The sequence below is a fragment of the Gavialis gangeticus genome, unplaced genomic scaffold (assembly GCF_001723915.1).
Source record: "Gavialis gangeticus isolate Ggan-Ray unplaced genomic scaffold, GavGan_comp1, whole genome shotgun sequence".
NCBI classification, from domain to species: Eukaryota; Metazoa; Chordata; order Crocodylia; family Gavialidae; genus Gavialis; species Gavialis gangeticus.
The window spans coordinates 955,583-974,794 of NW_017728995.1; the positions used below are offsets into that span (position 1 = coordinate 955,583).

The 19,212-nt window shown below is 42.8% G+C and overlaps 1 long non-coding RNA gene across 2 annotated transcripts in view; it reads left to right on the forward strand.

The window, feature by feature from the left end:
• The window catches only part of LOC109287877, a 129,372-nt gene that overhangs the window by 20,862 nt on the left and 89,298 nt on the right, over positions 1–19,212 (forward strand). For both annotated transcript variants that reach the window (XR_002094995.1, XR_002094996.1), the window contains exon 2: positions 13,442–13,659. This is a non-coding gene — a long non-coding RNA (uncharacterized LOC109287877). The remainder of the gene's footprint in view (positions 1–13,441; positions 13,660–19,212) is intronic.

Here is a 19,212-nt window from a genome sequence, read left to right on the forward strand (position 1 = left end):
ACAGGCAGGATAGAATAAACATTCATAGCTTGCATCTGTCACGTGGAATGATCACCACAAATAAGATGCTTCTGTGCTGAGTTTGAGGTGGGCTGTGCTGGCAAACTGGCATTACATGTCTATATATGCAATTAAGCAGAAGTGAGGGCAAAGAATGGACACCATGCTATGAACCACTGTGCTTAGCTGGGACTGAACAAGCTTAATCATATATAACAGTTTCCTGTACTCCTGTATCTGTACTAATGGAACTACGTCTTTAGTTTCCTGCTAAAGACTTGTACTTCGAAACCAAAGGTCCTTAGTTCATACACCTGATGCCTCTTCTGGAGGCTGTTGCATGTATATAGCACAGATTACTACAAGCTGATACAGAGGGTGAAATATCAAATGACATTCCATTCAGAAGTGCTTGAGATAAAGTTTCAGTTAAATTTATGTACATGAAACACTAAAACTTAACTTTATATCACACTGCAGAGCCTGCAAATATGCATAGATATGCATATGTAGAACACCTTGGATGAGGCACTGCCAAAGGATTATATATGATGTTCATGGAAAGGTCTGAATTCTCCCACTCAAGTTGCCTGTTACACTGCTCTCATGTCAGTGGAGAATTCTTAAAAAGCATTGACATAAATCACCAGGACTGCACTTCCCTACTCCATTTGTCTGCTTCCCCCGACAACCATGTATCCACTTCCCCTACTCCCAAACTCCTTGAAATGGCTTGTCAAGTCACCAAGCTTCCTCTTTACAAAGCCTCCTTCAAGACTCTTGTCTACCATGACCTCTGCAAAAAGAAAGGGAAACCAAGATAAATTCCTTTTAAATGACATTTAAAATGCCAGCAGAGAATGAATGTTAAGCCATGCAGAATAACAACATGAACCCGTTACTGTGCCTTTCCTACCCTGTTTCTGTTGTCGTGTCATTAAGGCTTTGATCATGCAAATGCTTATTATGCATGTAAGTAATTTAGTACAAGTAGTTCCACTGAACTGCTCATGTGCATTAAGTTGTGTGCAAGAAGAGTGGTGGTTAGGGCACTAGCTTAAGATTCAGAAGGCCCAGGCTCAGTTGCCTGCTTCACCATAGATTTCCTCTGTGACCCTGGGCAAAGTTTGTGTCTAAGTTCCACTTTTGCAGAAAGAGGGATAATAGGATTCCTTTCCCTCAGCGATTATGCCTACCTGAATGCCTCATGATCTTGAAATAGTGTTTATTTGGAGGTCAAACAGCATGAGATTCTATATATACTCTTAAGAAAAACATGGATGCGGTAGCCACATACACAGATCTTATAGGGTCACTTTCTTATAGCCACACACATAATCTTACAGGGTCACTTTCATTTTTTAACCTTTAATTCCTCATTACTCTCTATGTTGTATAATAGCCACAGATGGAATCTGTGTGCACCCAAAATTGCATATGAAATCAACGGGAAATTTGAATGAACCAGAAAGAAGCTTATTTCATTTTCTCTTTCAATGGTCAAATAGCAGTACTTCCCTTCTTTTTCTCCTCAAGAACAAGCTGTGTGTGTAGCGGCAAAAATACTTAACATGTGTAGACTGAGAAAAGTAATGCACAGAAAGATTAAGTCACTTTCCCAAGGTCATGCAGCAAATCATTGCCAATGCCAGAAATAGAACCCCAAGTCTCCTGGCAGTCTCTCTTGTACCCTCACCATTGCAGCCTGCCTCTCCCGATGAACACCGTCTGATTCATAATGCAGCAACTGCGTTAGCACAGCTTTGTTGTAAGGTTTGGTGCCTCTCCCTCCTAGCTTTTTCAGCTGCTGCAGAAACAAGCATTCAGGTCCGTGTCTTAATGGTGATTGCATATTTCCATTTTGTAGCAAACAGTAGGTCGAAAAAAATCAGAAACAGCATCTAATATTCAGAGGTATTCCCAGTTAGATTATAAAATGTTCCAACTGGTAGCATTTGAAATAAAAGTTCTTGGCAGTGTCTCAGACTTTGGATCCCTAGTTTTTGCTGCAGTGTCTGCATACTAATATCATTTGACTTATTAGGCTTATTTATTTTTTTCAGATCTATCCATGAAAAGTTAGTTATCGGTGGCTGTTTCAGCTTTAAGCTCTCCTTTGGAACAATACACTTGTTTCTACTATTCGCTATATTTACATTTTGTGTTCATGTATATAGGGAAATAGAAAGAGGAGTGCCTATCCCTGGCTCTGGCCACTCTGAAATAGAATGGAATCAGGTGCCACGCTCTTGCAGGATCCTAGTGTCTGAGGATTAAAAAGTAAGCCCAACAAAACACAAATCAATAAAATAATGGCCAAGTCCTGGAGTGAAAACCTCACTTGGTAGAGTTCTACTGAAATCAGTGATGCTCTGAAAGGATGCAGTAGCCACACACACAGAGGTCACATGTCAGGATCAGGGTTTTAAAGTTCAACTGTATCATGTAACCTAGATGCCTTTGCAGTAATGCATGCAAAAATCAGCTAGCACTTTAGAAAATATTCTCCCCCTCCTCCAGGGATCTCCAACCTCAAAAATCACCTTATCCATGCAGGGAAATGTATCCTCCCTTATCAAGGGTCTTTATAGCATGGTCTGAGAGTCGGTTAATTTAACCTCTTTTGGACTACAGCAGAATTCTACAGTCAAGAGGCATCTTACAAACACTCCTGTAGAGGCCCCCTCTCTTATGAGTGAAGGAGACTCCAGCCTGAGTACCCCACAGTGTTCACAAACAGAAATATCAGTATACTCATTCAATGGGGGTCAACCTTTTGGCAGGTGTGCCACAAATGAGCCCTGCACCCTCTCCTCACCACCCTGAGTGCCAATCCCTTTCTGTTACCCAATCTGCTGCTCAGCTTTGTGCTCCCTGCCCTGTACTCCCTGCCCAAGCTGCTTCTCTGCTTTCTGCCCTGTGTCCTCTACCTGATCTGATGCTCTGCCTTTTGCTTCCTGCCCTATCTGCCTCATACCACACACAAAGGCAGCCCATGCGGCACCCTGCTGCAGGTTGGCTTCCCCTGAATTAATTATTGGTGAAAGCTACATGGAGCCAATAGGATCTCACATTGACTCTGAGCTATTAATTCATTTCAGATGTTTAGACTGCAAAGTTCCCATTTGCCTTTGTAAACACTGAGCTTCGCGGGTTTTCAAATCATACTGAAGTTTTTCCTTTTATGAGCAACAAACACATTTGAAGTGACATGAAACAGTTCCATGCCTCTGCCTGTTGTTTCTCCGCTGGCAACAGCTCAGGATTTTTCCAGTTGTTTGTCCTGTTACTCATCCTATTTTAAGCTGTGACTGAACAAAGATAGATTCTGGGATGACAGTGCTAGGGTAGAGTTGTTTGGCCTCTTACACCATAATTTAAAATGGCATTTTTTAAATGTAACTCCAATTTTAACTGACATGCAGAACTACTGATTCTTTCTTTGGCCTTTGCCTTTGTCATTTATGAGCAAAATTATGTGTATTTTCCTCAGGCAAGTAATACTTATTTAGCCCCCACAGTGGTTCTTCTCACCTAAAGGAGGGTTTAATGATTAGATTCAATATTACAGTAAAATTAGCTACCCAACAGCTCAGAGATCCTCCTAAGAGCCATTACATTTCTTACATGTCATGTCATACAGCCTAACCAAATGCAAGTCTCCAACTATTCCATGATCAAAGTTTAGGCATTGTTTTACATAGAAGTATTTTCAGGTTTCAAGACCAACACAGGCCTAACCAAGCTGTTTTCAGCTGGATTTTCATTTGTGCATCTTTGGTCTTCGGTTTAAGGGATACCTCCAGGTAGCCTGGATAGCTTAAGGGATAGAAAGCAGATGATACGAAGTCATTTATGTATGGGTCATCCATCTTCTCCTGGGGGTGACTAAAGTCATTAAGACTGTGGTCAGTAATCTATGATATAATGAGTTGTTGGTCTCAATCTAATGCGCAAAATATTCTGACATTGTGACTAAATTTTAGACACAGAATTAAGACTTCTGTGAACAATGCAGCCTGTGAACCCGGCTCCTTTCACTTTTCAGTGGTTTAATTTAGGTTATTTTTAGTGCTGTTGTTCAGTTTCATGTTGTTCATTTTATTATGCACTAAGCAAGGCAGGAGAGAGAATACCTCCCTATAAGTGAGTGGTGCCAAGAGGGAAATGTTTGGCATCTGGAACACACGCAGGAAGATCAAGATAGATTGCAGGCAGCTTAGAGGGAAGTATAGGAGGGGCAGTACTTGCCTTATAAAAAATTTCTTACACCTTTTACAATAATACTAGAAAAGCCTCAGGGAAGTAAATCATCGTAACTGCAGGTATACTTTACAAGCTAGTGGCTATCCAGGTACTAAAGAGCCCTGCATATGGTACTGTATGGCCTGAACCAGTGATATTTAGTTCCCAGATTATAATAGTACCAAATGAATTAATGGACATATAATTAATTCAAATATATTATTAGAGATGCAGTTAGCAGGAATATTGTAAAGTATGATTTTTCTTGCTCTTCAGCTTTAAGAGTTGACTTTTCATTTAGCCACAGATCAGCCTTTTGATTTTATATCACAGAATTGTCTCTACACCTGCATGTTCATGTCAATTGAATAACTTCCTATGTGCCTTCAGTTGAGTAACTGGATATCCCAGTGGTTTTGCAAAAAAAAATATTGTGACTATAGTGCACTGGATGCAAAGTTTGCATAGGGCTTATGGCTAAAAATACAACCCTAAAAGTTGAGAATTCTAACCTAGCTTGCAATTGGCTTAACACAACTTGTTCTACAACCTGCTGCTTGCAACTCTGTCTACATGGTAGAGAAGCAGCTCATAATTATCATCAGATGTACAGTGAAGAATTGCAGAGAGTTAGGGTTGAAGGTACTAGTAGCCTAGATAAATTAAGCAATTGTATTGTTGCACAAATCAACCTGGGAGATAGGCAGAGAGAATGTCATAATTGCTGAAACTCTTGTTATATTGTTGAAACTTATATTGGAAAGAAATTCCACCTTCTTTGCAATGGTTGTTCCACTATAGCTTGTGCTTTTAGAGCAGTGGATCTCAGTCTTAGACTCTAGGTACCCCTCATTCAGCTCAAGTGCCCCCTCGTTACACTTGAGGCATCCTCAGAAAATGCCAAGTATCACTTTTCACTCATTTTTTGACTACAGAAAAATACTAGAGCAATTCTCCAGTTGCAAATAACTCATAAAGCCCAAAACAGGTCAGAAAGTTTTTAACACTGTGGACACATCCACATGAGCCAGCACGTGCCCCTTGCAGCATCTCAAAGCAGTTTGAGATGCACCAAAAGGCACACTGGGAACAGAAAAACATTCCTTGTGTTGCATATTGCAGCGTGGGCTCAAAATTTGATACCTGGATATCCAGATATAAAAAAAAAACCTGCAGAAAAAAGTGGGGCAGGGCATGGTCCAGGACATCTCTATGGCTGCCCCTTCCCCAGTATTGCAGCATGCGCAGGGCAAGGAGCAGTGCACGCTGCACTGACCTGGACCAGGGCTTCATCCCCAGGTAAGTCAAGACCCTGACTGTGCTGTCATACTGGGTCACTAGACACAAGACGTGCCCATCGCTGCTGCTGTGTGGGCAGGGGGAGGCTCTCCATGGCAGCGCGGCGCTCCCAGCGGCGGCACCAAGCTTTCCTACCCTGCTGTGCCCTGCAGCATTGGGTCCCATCCACTGGGCTACAGAGGCCCCAGGGGGAGGGCAGCAGTGTGGGGAATCCTGATTCTGAAACTGCCAGCCCACATTTCCCCTCCATGGGCTCTACTCCAGCTGTGCCACCCATGGGGGAAGGGGAGCCAGACTCCGCACTCTGCTGGGGGGGGCAGGGGGATACAGACCCAGGTCCCTGGCCCCATAGCCCTGGAAGCTCGGGGTCCCCTCCAGCAGGGATCAGGGGGTGAGGGTGGGGGGGCAGTGAGAGGCACCAGCAGGGCTAGGGAGCTGTGGGTCAGGAATGAGGGGCACCAGCAAGTCCGTGGGGGTTGTGGCTCCTGAGTGAGGGGCACTGGCAGGGCCAGTGGGTTGTGGGTCAGGAGTGAGGGGCACCAGCAGGTATGGGGGTCTGTGGCTTGGGACTGAGGGGCAATGACATGGGCAAGGCATTGGCATATCAGAGCTGCTCAGTGCCACAAAACAGGGCAGGGTGCTGGTTCTCTGTTCCTGCCCATGCCATTGCCCCTCCCAAGCTGCAGGCCCCCAGCTCTGCTGGTGTCCCTCACTCCAAACCAACAGCCCCCTGCCCCTGCCAGTGCTCCTCACTCAGGACTCAGCCCCACAGCCCAGCTGGTGCCCCTTACTGCTGGCCCACAACCCCCTGGGCCCTGCTGGTGCCCTCACTCCTGACCCACAGCCCCCTGGGCCCTGCTGGTGACCCGCATTCCCCACCCACAGCCCCCCTGCCCTTCCAAGCCCTGCATGTCCACATACAAGAATACTGTGCAAGGGGATACTGTGTAGGGATACAAAATAACTGTTCATGTGCTAGCAAATTCCAGGACACCACTAGCCTCCAGAATAAATGCAGGCTTACTGGTAAAATCTATCCATATGCTGCAACTCTGGGCTAGAAGCTGAGTTTTCAAAAAAATCAGAAATGGGAGAGGAGCTCTCCTGCTGGGCAGCCTGTGGTAACACACTAACTTGTTGTATGCTGAAGAGCAGAAACAGATTTTAAACAACTGTTTTGGAATTCGACCTTGCATTCTTTCCATACGAGTCAATGAGAGTTTACATGCAGAAGCAGAATCAGGCCCTTATTTTGCATTCTAGCTTTTACTGTAACCAGAACCAAGTGAATTTCAGCAATGTGAGTATAAAGTAAAATGCTGATGTTTATATAGCCCAAAAGTATTTAAGGGCAAAGATATGATTTCTTCTAATAATATAAAATTTGGTTTCCATCCTACTATTACTGACTGGGATTTTTGCAATTGACTTCAGAGGGAGTAGGAAGCTTGTGGTCTTGTGTGAGTATTCAGAGGGTTCTTGTAGATGCCTGTAAGTATAGGCCCATTCCATTGTTTCCAGCATCCTGTGGTGTTTTTATGGCAAGAATGATGGTCAGAAACAAATGAATTCCAAAGAAAATCCCAGATCATGAGCAGTTTTTGTGATTTCTAGTAGGCCTTATTTAAAGCAGACATTATTGATTAACATTATTAAACAACAGAATTTAATTCAGGTAGTTTCTTCAAGGACAAGCATTTCTATGTGAAAGTTACCTCTCAAATGCAGTTAAAAGTTATCCCCCCTTCATTTGAAAGAGACAGTGGTGTGTCATTTTGACAAATAGTTTTGGGAAAAGCATTAAGACTGTACTTTTAAACAAAATTACCTTTGAGTGCCTACAATTCAAATGCTGCAGTGCATTAGTAGTACACAAAGCACTGAAAGTCAAAGTGGCAAGATAAAAAAGAAAACTACAGGTCTTTAATTCATGCAAGCATAATGAAAACAACATGAATATGCCAATGTATAATAGCTGTTTAGAATTGTTTCTGTATTGACAATCCAAGGCAGGTGTGGCCAACCTGTGGCATGTGCCATAGGTGTGGGGTGATCATGCATCATAGTTTGGCTGGGGCAGTCCCAGATTTTGTAGGCAGTGCCAGCATCCTGGCTGGTTGGTGAAAATGGAAACAAAAGTCCTGAACTGACACCACACCTGCCTGCACTACCTGGCCTGGCTCCTCCTGAGCAGCAGCCAGAAGCAGTGGGCTGGCTGAGCCAGGCACTGCTCTACCTGCCTGCCGTGGGGATCAGCTGGAAGAAGGTGGGGGACGGGGAGAGCGCTGCTGCAAGTGTAGGCTTACTGTGTGTGTGTTCATGCATGTGTGCAAGTATGGCACCCTTGGTGAACTTGTATTTTGGCACTGTTTGGTGCCCTCCTGAGCAGTGGCTGAAGGCAGGGGGTGGGCTGAGCTGGGCACTGCTTCTCCTACATTGGATGGGGATTGGTTTGGGGGAGGCAGTGTCCCAGATTTCCTTAAAAATCATGTGTGACATAGGCAGCCTCTGTGTGGCATACAGCAATTTAGGAAGGGGACAGGCAGCACATTGCCAGAGAGAGCCGGAAGCAGAAATCAGAGCAACAGAATGGTCAAGGAGCACAGGGCATGGAGCAGAAAGCAGAGCAGCAGATTGGGCAGAAGAAGGGGAACAGAATACCACTGGGAAGGGTGCAGGGTTAATTTGTGGCATGCCCGTCATGAAGGTTGGCCCCCATTGATCTAAAGTATTGTTAGGAAAAAAGGTAAAAAAAATGCCTAAAAGCTTTTAAAGGCAGCAACTAGAACCTGCAGGCAATGACACTTTAAAAGCAATGAATATGCTTGGGCTCTTCTACAGTGCTGAGCTCTCGCAAGTCTCAGACTTTGGGGTTATTTTGGGTTCCCCGTCTCTCTAAAAATCAGGTCTCTGTGTGTTCTGTATTGCCAGTGACTGGATTCTCAAACAAGTTGTGGAGGGTATCAGCCACTCTAATACACTAACTTTGAAGTCATTCCTCTAGGTTAATATTTTATTCAAGTCAAGTAATTAAATTAGGCATGTCTCTTCAGTTGGCTCAGCGTAATCCAGCAGGTAATGTTTTACACATTCTTCAAGGAGCCACTTTCAGGCCCTCCCCTCTCATGTGCAAGTAACATTAGCCCTTCATTTTTCTCTCATGCTAAAGACCCTAAGGGAGAAAGCTGTTTGGAAGCGGTAACTTGAGACAATGCCGTGTATGTAGCTGGGAAAACTAATTATTCTTTCCACCACTCTCATCCCCAAATACCACTGCACTGTCAATGGGTTCAGAGTGGAAACAGAAGATTTTGTTTCCAAGGAAGTTTGGCTGACAGCTCCTCTCAGCTCTGTCATGGCTTGTGTTGGCCCAATGAACTTCTGTATTCCTGACTGAATTCTCCATAACCATGCACCCATGTGAACTGGGCAGTTGACTGTTGGGTGACTGTTATGTTTAGTTAGAAGATCTGTGCAGCTGAATAAAACAATCACTGGGGAAAACTGAGAGGCTGAAATCTTTGGAATGCAAATTAAACAGTGGGTCAGATTGGATTTCACCTGCCATTTTTAGATCCTTCCAAGGAAGTTCTTTCCTGCTTATCTGATCCTGAAATCATCTATCAGGAAGTGCAAAATGCTGAAAATTATAAACTTGTGCATTTGTCAAGGGCTGGAATGCTTCCAGTACTGGGATATCTGGACATGCCAAAACCACCTTGCCTGTCTTTTCAGAGAAACTTGTGAACGTTGTCAGTATTGTTACTATTTTAACTTATGCATCGGTCCATCACAAAGCACCAAAGCTGCTCCTCTGCACGGTCAAGATTCTGTGGAAACACGAAGGAAGAAAGGGTGTTTTCCCCACACCTGCATGCTGTGGGGAGGAGGAAGCTCTCTGGGCCATTACTTCCCATTAGAGTAGGATGGATATTTTTCACCAAACAATGTTTCACCAGCAGATGCGGGTCAGATGAGCCTGAACAGTTTATTTGGAACATACTGGGTTTGACAAACTTTTGCTGAGGCAGAAACTCCAAGGACCCTGAACAGCTGCTCGCCAAAACCAACCTTCCAATATCAACGTAACCGACAGGACCATCCATTTCACTGAGCAGATACTGGGTCTGACTGTTTCCAGGGTGTGGGAAATGAATACTATTTCTGACCTGGAAATTTTCCTTTCTGGCCATCTCCACTACCCATGCTGGGAGAGAGGTTCATGCGGCCTAGAGTTACTGATTTTTTACTTAGAAAGTGATACGGGTTTTTGTAGAAAATATTTATTCAATAGGTTAGATCCAAATAGTTTTCTAAAAACCATTAATCCCTCTCCCCTGAAAGGAGGATTTAGTGATGTCTGCAGCCTATATTAAAAGAAAGCACCATGTACAACAAAGAACACTACGATTCCAGATCACACACATTTGGGAAGGTTTTTGAAGTAATCTGGATCTGTCCCACCGGCCAAAAGCAGTTCAGCACATTCATTCCTCAAGTACCTGAGGTTTCTACCCAAGCGTGTGATCCTGGCAGATGGGAGCTGGCATTTGGTTCCACTCCTGACCAAAATAGGTTGATCCTTTCTCTGAATGATGTATTGGCTTTCTCAAATACACACAGTAGTCATACACACAGTGCTGAAGAAATATGTCCTCGTTATAGAGGTTCAAGCTAAATACTATCCAGTGCCAAAGCTTCCATGCCAGAACAAGCTAATAGAGAAGTTAGCAAACAAAGAAAACCAAAAACTACAAGCTTCTCGGAAACCAATTATTCTTGAGTCTGGATTCACCTCAGGCCATAGGATAGCATTGGCTTAATTAGCACGGGCACTGATGTATAATCTCCTACTAATGGATGTTATGTAGACATCTACTGTCATCTTCAAATACCCATCTGTAGCGTTCAGCAGTGTTGATTATCAAATATTACAGATCTATCTCATCTGAAAGAGTTAGAAGGGGTCGAGGAGTCACTAAAATAGCTTGAGTCTTTTCTAGAGGGATGCATCCAAAAGGTAATGATGGTAAGCTGTATACCCTTCCCTACATCCCTCTGTTGTGGAGTCAGTTTTTTTCTCTCTTTATGCTTTCATTTTTTGGGTATTTGCTGCATGACAGTAGGTAAACTGTTCAGGTAAAACAGACTCAAGTGTCAGTAATATACCCCTGACAAACTGCTCTGCCTGTGGTTTACCACTACGACCAAGAAAACCCTGTGATTTGATAAGATCAGCTCATGAATGAAGAACAGCTTGTTGAAACTGAACCTGATGAGCAAGACACAGGTGATTCTGGTGGCCAATGGAAGTAGCCTCCTTTGGCTGAAAGTGCATATCCACAAGAGGTTAATTAAGTCCACAGCTGAACATTATTCCTGGATTCCTTTCAGAGCAGCACACACAAGCAACACTTTCTACCATTTCCAGTTTGTTAGGAGACTGTCTCATCCCAGCAAATGGTAATCTGGCTTTAGGTATTTATGCCTTCATCACTTCTTAGAGCAATTACTGGAATGCAATATACCCAAGCCTGCCTAATTTTGGAAATTTCAGCAGGTTCAAAATTCTGCAGTGTCTCTTGCTAGCTGCACAGGCAGTCAAAAATACATAAATGCTGTTATCTGCCCTACAGAAGATTGAATCAAGTTCAAGGTCTTAGTTTTTACTTCAAGATACTCAACAGCTGGGGTCCAACTATCTAAAGAAATGTCTATAGCTCTCATATAAAGAACCCAGTTAACAACTTTGCCCCTCTGGCATAATGAGATTTCCTTCAGTAACAGCCATGCTTGTCTGTGTAGAAGCCAGCTTTCTCAGGAACAAATCCAAGAGTGTGGAATACACTGCTAAAGAAATTAAGGAGGGTTACAAACTTCACCACCCCCTACAGCTAATGTCAGATGTAAGTCTTTGACCTTGCCTTTTTTAACATGAACATAGAGCAATGTGTGTGTGTATGTGTGTGCAAATAAGAACAATCTAAAACATACATTCGACTACGTACACATTTCCCCAGGGGGAGAGGAGAAAATAGACCCATGACAGAAGGTAGGGTCATTAACACCTATTGAATGAGGAGTTTAGAACCAAGGAGGTAGACTATAACAAGCGATATAGTCATTGACTTCTTCACTGGTGCCTGAATACAAATGCTTCTGCTACTGCCAGGAAGTTGTATTTAAACTTCGAGTAGACCAGGAATCCAAGAGGGTGAAACTATACAACTGCTCTTGGATTTGCTCCTGTAAATGCCATGTAAGTTTCACTGATGTGAAGTCTGTCTACCTTACTTTTCCATTTCTTTGAAATAGTTATCTTAACACCCTGTGTGCCTTTAAAGTATTGTCCATACTTGTCTCTTTTGGTAGTAGTCTGTATTCTGTCCTACATGTTTTTAATTATGTATTGGAAACTCTGTCAAGATATTGCTAATTTTTATAATCTATCATCAAGACTTCTCCTTTTTTGATAATATGCCTTTACACTCCATCTCTGTTCTGGTGAGAGAGGCTACAAACTTTTGAATGCTAATATTTCTGCTGCCAAATGCTAAAGATAAGTATGGTTCAAGGAAACTTATTTGATAATGGTTTTCAAAATTCTTAAGATTTTCTGGTAGCATCATCTCATGGAGAATGTTTAGTATCAACTCTGGTGATGAGCAAATTCTAATGTGAAAGTGTGAAAATACAAAGAGAAACTATAGGTGAACTAAGAAAAACAGTCATGAGTTCATGTTCTATCTCCCATATGCATCGGTTGATTAATTATTGTTCGCAGTTCATTCAGGCATGCAGAATTTTGAGACCACCGCTGGGGGGCAGAAAGCCTGACAATAAGAAGCATTTCCTGGGCACTTTTTTAAATCTGTGACACAAAGGCTGTGGGACTTAAACAATGCAGTAAAGCTCAAAATGTAAACCCAGGACAAATAGCACCATGGCAGCTATGAGTGTCAAGCAGGTTGTGCATTTGAAAGCATGAGGACTAATGTGCAGGAAAAAACAGGTTTTGCAAACCTCAGAAAACTGCCTCCAGATTGTGCAAGGGTAAAAATAACACTACCAAAGCAGGGGCTACATATCTTCTAGGGACTGCATTATGTGTTGGCAGTTTTCTAATCAGTACAGTTTGACTTGCTGTGGTAAACCTACAGAAGGGTCCATGGCCTAATACAGTCAAGGTTTTTCACAGTTTAGACTTCTCATAGTAAGGAAATATCTAAACTCTACCGGCCCCTAGACTTCACATGTTCTGTTAGATAAATACGCATTTTGGAGGTTGTGGCTACAGAATCCCAATATCTCAGTAAACTTTTATAAACATGACTGGGCAAAACTCAATAATGCATTTATCTCCTCCTGAAGTGGAACCAGTCTAACAAGACTTGATATAGTCCAGATTTCCAAATCTGTCCACTGATTTTTGGAACCATAATGTTTTGGTTCCTCAAGTTGAGATACCTATAGGTTGATTTTCAGAGATACTAGGCACCAAAAAATCTATTTCAGGTCATGGGAGTTATAAATAAATGCTCAGCAGTGCTGAATATTGGTCTCCATTAAGATGTTTCAACTTAACCACAAATGGAGACACTCAAAATTTCATGAACACTTTTGAAAATAGGGGGAATAATCTACTGACATCTTCAAAGTAGATGAGAAATTCTTCACAGCAACTAACAGACTCTGCTATAGAGAAACCGCTAATATTTCTCATGATCCAGAATAGTTTAGGTGGGCTACACACTGTAGTACAGGAAAATATTATTTTCATGGTCTTTACAATATCCAAAACAGATAATCACCATTGCTTGCTGTGCCTCAACCAATCATACCATGTACTGCATAACCACCAGTACTCTAGTGTTTCTAAACATTTAAACTATTGCAGGTCATCCAGATGCCAAGAAGACCAGTGATGATTAGTCACTCTAATCGTCAGGAATGGAGGACGAACACAACATACAGTCAGGCAACTAGCAGAGTGGTTCAGCAACTGAATGGTACCCATCCACCAAGAATTCTGACCAGAATGGGTCCATCAAGCTTTCAAGGCCTGGCCAGCACATACCCCAAGGACAACACAGAATGAGCCAAGCTTCAGGGATGGTAAGAGTCAGAAAAGTGATTTTGTAAAATGCTATCTCCTTTCTCAGCATGTATTTATTCCAGATCACCAGGTGTATCTCCCAGTCTTATTTGGCTAGGTGGAGAAACCGGGGTTTATCACGGTTAGCCATGCAGTACAAGTGCAGCTATGGACAACTGACCTGGGCTCTATTCGCTCTCATCAAACAACAAAATTGTCAGTTGAAATGTGGCTGTAGAAACATTCTGAATGGTGACCGACCACACCTTGATTTGCCGACTGTAGGGTGAGATCTGCAGCTTTAGCAGATAGAAAAATCACCTTTTGATTTGCAAACTGAACTAATTTGATCCATAGCAACAAGAAGAATATATAGTCTCTGAAAGTTGTTTCAGAGGGTCAGTTTTCTTCCTATAGCTCCACTCAAACACCATCACATGATTTGGTGGGGGGAGGTATCAGATTTTCAAGCTAGAGGCCTGAAAGTCCAAAATACATTGGGTGCATTTACCCACACAAATAGGCATCGCCTAGCTCTCTGAAATGTTTTTAAAATATATTTCAGCTCAGCATCTACAATAATACTGGTATCCATTTTGACAGTCACACTGCTAATTTGCCCTTGCAAAAGCAGCAATGGAGTGTGTAATTCGGGTTTAATGCATACACAGCTGAACACTGAGCAGTTAGCACTTAATGTCTGATAGATTTTTGTGCTAGAGGCAGAAGGTTACATTATTTTAAACATACATTTGCTCCAGATGACTATCCTGAGGCACTTCTGTTAGGAGTTCAGTAGACAGATAAAATCTTTTCTCTGTTCAAACATTTGTATACATACTTAGTTCTGTTCGTTTGTTTCCAGGATACAGTTCATTATGCTGAGGAGAAAGAAGGGGTTCAGTGTGATATACTTCCTTATTATGACTGAAAGTTTTTTTCCAGATTCCCTGGGGAATAATTTTGTTGCTTTAATAACCAAATTGTGGAAATTAACACACATGGATTTGCATATGTGGAAAATGTGAACATATTGCTTTGGTGATACACTGATGTAGCTATGACTTGCACAACTCCAGTCCTCTCCTTTTTTGTATCCTTATAACAAGGTAGTTAGCAGAATTCATAGATTTATTGGAATCTGACAGGGCAGTACCATGAGTGCTTCTGCTGTGGCCTTGAACTTGTGATCTCTGGGCTGTCAACATGAGTCTTACCACCCACACCACCCCAGCCCATGTAGGGCCCCACTACCAAGAATAAACACTTGCCGAATGTCATTACTCTCCTGGGATGATTTGTGTGGCTACAACAACTCCTTAAACAGTAAGGAACAGACATTACACAAAAAACACCTTAAGTGATCAGAAACTGGTTTAAACCTGTAACAGAACAGATGTTCAGTGCGCATAAACCAGTTTGAAAATGATTGAAACCAGTTTGAGATAAACTTTGTTGAATGTAGTATCAGATTGAACTGATTTGGGTCAAACCGGTTTATGCAATGCCTGGTCCCAGATCCCGTGCTGGTTTAAGTTAAACCAGACTCCCCCAGCATCCCAGCATGCTGTCTGGGCTGGGTAGGGCTCTCTGCTCCACAGCAGGGCTGGTCCCTTCCCGATGCTCCCTGGCTGGAGCTCAAGGCAGAGACTGCAGGCATCTGCCTGGTTTCCCCCTGTTCTCCCCGCCTTACACTGATGCCTCTCAGCATTAGCTAGCATACCACATGCTAGTTACAGTCCGTGCTGTTGGAGACCAGTTCTTTCCTTGGAAAGCTGTTTAAGAAGAGCTTGAACTAATGGAGAGAGTCTTTGTTTTCTGATGGTGGGATAAACACTGAGTTAGGGGTGATAAACACTGTGTTCTCAACTGTCTGCTGGGCTGCGGGGGTGGGGAGACCCCTCCCTAATTGGAGCATCCTGCTGGGGCCTGGTCATGCCTCCCTTCGGCTCAGGACTGTGGACAGGAAAGGAGGGCTGCTCTAGTGCCCCCTGGCTCTAGCCTGAGCCACTCCAGGTGTACGCCTGCATTTGTGGGATGTCTGTCCAGTTACAAACTGGTTTAGCCTAGCCAGGTTAGACTAACCTGCAAGATTGAATCAATTCAGGCTAAGGATTTTTGAATGTCTATCCCTAGCCTAATTGGTCCAATCTCACTCCCACTAACACTGACAACAAAATTCCTTATGACTTAAATGGGAACAAGATTGCTATTAAAATAGTAGGAAGTGACAGGAACCATCTTTATACCTGTCAGTGCTGAGCAGTCTTTGGGGCAAAATATATAAGCTGCAGTTTACTCTTTGGCAATGAGTGGCAAGTGAAGCATAATAGAAGTGTCTGTCTGTCTGTCTGTCTGTCTGTCTGTCTGTCTGGTGAGACCTCAGTCTATAAGAATCTGGCTGTGGTTATTAGGTTTGTACTGAGGGAATGTTCACCTTGTTTTAGGCCTGCAGGGAAGTAGATACTAGACCTACCCAGGAGAGTTTGTGGGGCGGGACTTTTACTCTCTGTTACATGTTTGAAGCGGGAAAGTTAGCACAGAAAACTCAGAGGTGGAGGAACATATTGTTAGAACTCCCTCTAGGCACATCTACACGTTTACTGCACAGTAACCTAAATTACTGAGCAGTAACCAAAAACTACTGTGCAGTATTGGCATGCTATATGTGCATGCCCATACTGCACAGTAATCATGGTGACTTAATGCCAACTTGGGCATTGATTAGTTACTGCTCAATAACATGTGTAGACGTTTTACTGCACAGTAACACTGTGTTTGTGGACTGACTTGGAACTAACTTTAGTCTCAAGTCAGTCCACACACAGCATTACTGTGCTTTAACTGCTGCACGTGTAGACGCTGGCCTAAAGATCACTTACTGTGCAGTAATTAACACAAATAGATCAGACCATCCTTTCTATGGGGAATTACCCAGTGAGAGGACTGTGACATTAAGTTAACAGAAAGTTTTCACAGGTTTCACTGTGGTTCAGACACATACCTTTCATCTGGTCCTTGAAGAAATTTCCTTCCCTTGTGTAATTTCCTTATGGAACGGGGAGGAGACAGGGCTTTTTCTGCCTACCTCCCCACTTCAGCACAGCTCAAAATGAATGGGAGTCTCTGTTTCCCCATCAGCAGATACTTAAGATCAGTGGAGGAGCTCTCCTTGCACTTATGGGGTACTGCCCTCTCTGTCCCTCCTCCAGGGCCATGGAACCAACAACTCCCTGTGAATTGCTGTCTCTGGAAGTCAGCCTTAAGGATGTGGGTCAGACATGGTGAGCACAAAAGCAGTAAAGTTAAATGCTGATTCCAGCAGTATTAACTTGTGCCATCTGTTTTTAGACTGCTTCAACATGCATGTGTGTATATATGTGCACATGCACATGCATATCTGCCTTATTCTCTTTAGCACTTTATCTCCCTCTTCTCTATAGTGCTTTATCTTCCTACTGCTTTTCAGTATCTGTTATCTCTTGTCAGTTTTCTGTAGCACAGAGTGGAGAGTACTATTAGGAAGAGTGCTGTGAATCACCCTTACGCTCTGTCTGTCATCTCTACATGAACAGCACATGTGGAGGCGAATATTTGTGGGTCACACAAATATACTTCTTTCCATACAATTGCATGATAAATACCTGATCTCTGCTGGCTACAGTAGTTCTTTTTCCTGCCATACATATGCCATATGTATATGATCATTTCATTACTTGAGATTTTTTTCTCCTGCTTGCCATGGACATCCCAGGCTAAGCTGATGCAGCTGACAGCCTTCCCTCATTCCAGCAGCATGATTCACCTTTTTTTTTTAACTCTCCCCTCTGTCTCATAGCCAGAAGAGTGAATGCTGATTATCCCAATATCTATTGGCAAATCCTGTCAATAGCTTCTAAACTGCTTGCTCATTTCCTGCCTAAGGGGCCTGATTCCCCACTGGTGTTTCTGCAGTTATGATTCCACCAAAAGCAACAAAGTTCTGCTGGTTTAGTGTTGGAGCACAGAGCCTGATACAAAGGTGTACTAGGGCCTGTGTTTTCAGGTATTTTTGATGCCCTTTGGGTAACCCAGGATAGAGGCAGGTATCTTGGAGTGTACAGTCACAAACTCCTCCAACACTGTTTCAGGCTGGACATAAGGAAAAACTTTTTTACTGTCTGAGCCCCCAAGGCCTGGAATAGACTGCCTCCAGAGATGGTGCAAGCACCTACTCTGGACTGTTTTAAGAAACATTTGGATGCCTATCTTGCTGGGATCCTTTGAACCTAGTTGACTTCCTGCCCTTGGGGCAGGGAGCTGGACTCAATGATCTTCTGAGGTCCCTTCCAGTCCTAATGTCTATAAAATCTATGAAATGAGGCAGAAGGGACAAATCAACTATTCTTCTGGCTTTAGTGGAGTAATTCTCCACCTCTACTCATGATGTGCCTGTAAAGGGGTCACTCCTTCTGAGGGACTGTGCAGTCTAGCTCTAAGCTTTGTTAACTTTCTTCCCGTTCTGTGCTGTTTCATACATTGGTTCTCATAAATGCATCAAGTTATTGTTTTTTTCTCTCCATTTATTTCTCGTATCCCTAGTTATGCTTTCCCAGGCCTCCCTCTTGCTTACCCTCTAGAAGTTTGTATTGAGTTTAAGCATGCATTTCATTTTGTGAAATACCTATCCAGGATGTGGATTCTCAACTAAGCACTGGGTCTGTTAAAAAAATTAACAGTTGAGAACAAGGTAGTAAAAATATACTACACTTTAAATATAATACACAGGCAGACAAGGTTATTTTGGGTAAATGTGATATCTTTTATTAGACCAATTAAATAGTTGAAAAAAATGTTCTTTGCAAAGTTTTCAGGCACAAACACCCTTCTTTAGGCATAGGGAAAGTCTGATGGTGTTTTGTGTAGTTCTCCCAAATGGACTAGAAGCCGATATGCAAAATGTAGGTGTGTAAAAATGCAAATGTGTGGCAGTGAGGATCAGAGGCAATGGGAGACAATATGTGTGAGACAAGTAGGTGGGCGAGGGAAAGGGGGGAATGTTGACTATCAGATGGCAGTCAGGTTATAATGTGCTATAAATCCAATGTCTGTATTTAGTCCATGGTTTTTTGTATCCAGTAGATTTATGAAGTGAAGTTCATAGGCTCATCTACGAAAGGCACTTCATAAATTCCCTTTGAAGATTAGAATTGAGAGATTGGAGAGACAGCTTTGTGTTGTGAGAAGTGTGCGCCCACAGGTAATTGGGTATTTTTGTCTTTGATAGATTTTAGGTGTTCGTTCATTCTGGTATGCAGTTATTGTTTGGTTTCTCCTACGTATTCTGCATCAAGGCATTTAGTGCACTGGATGAGATATATAGCATTTCTGGAGGTTCAGGTGTAAGATCTAGGAATGGTTATGGTTCTGTTGTGGAGTATAGTGGAGATGGGTTGGCAAGTTTTACATTTCTTGTCCTGGCATGGTTTGGATTGATTAATTGAATCATAGAAAATTAAGGTTGGAAGAAACTTCAGGACGTCATCTAGTCTAACCCCCTGCTCAAAGCAGGACCAACCCCAATTAAATCTTCC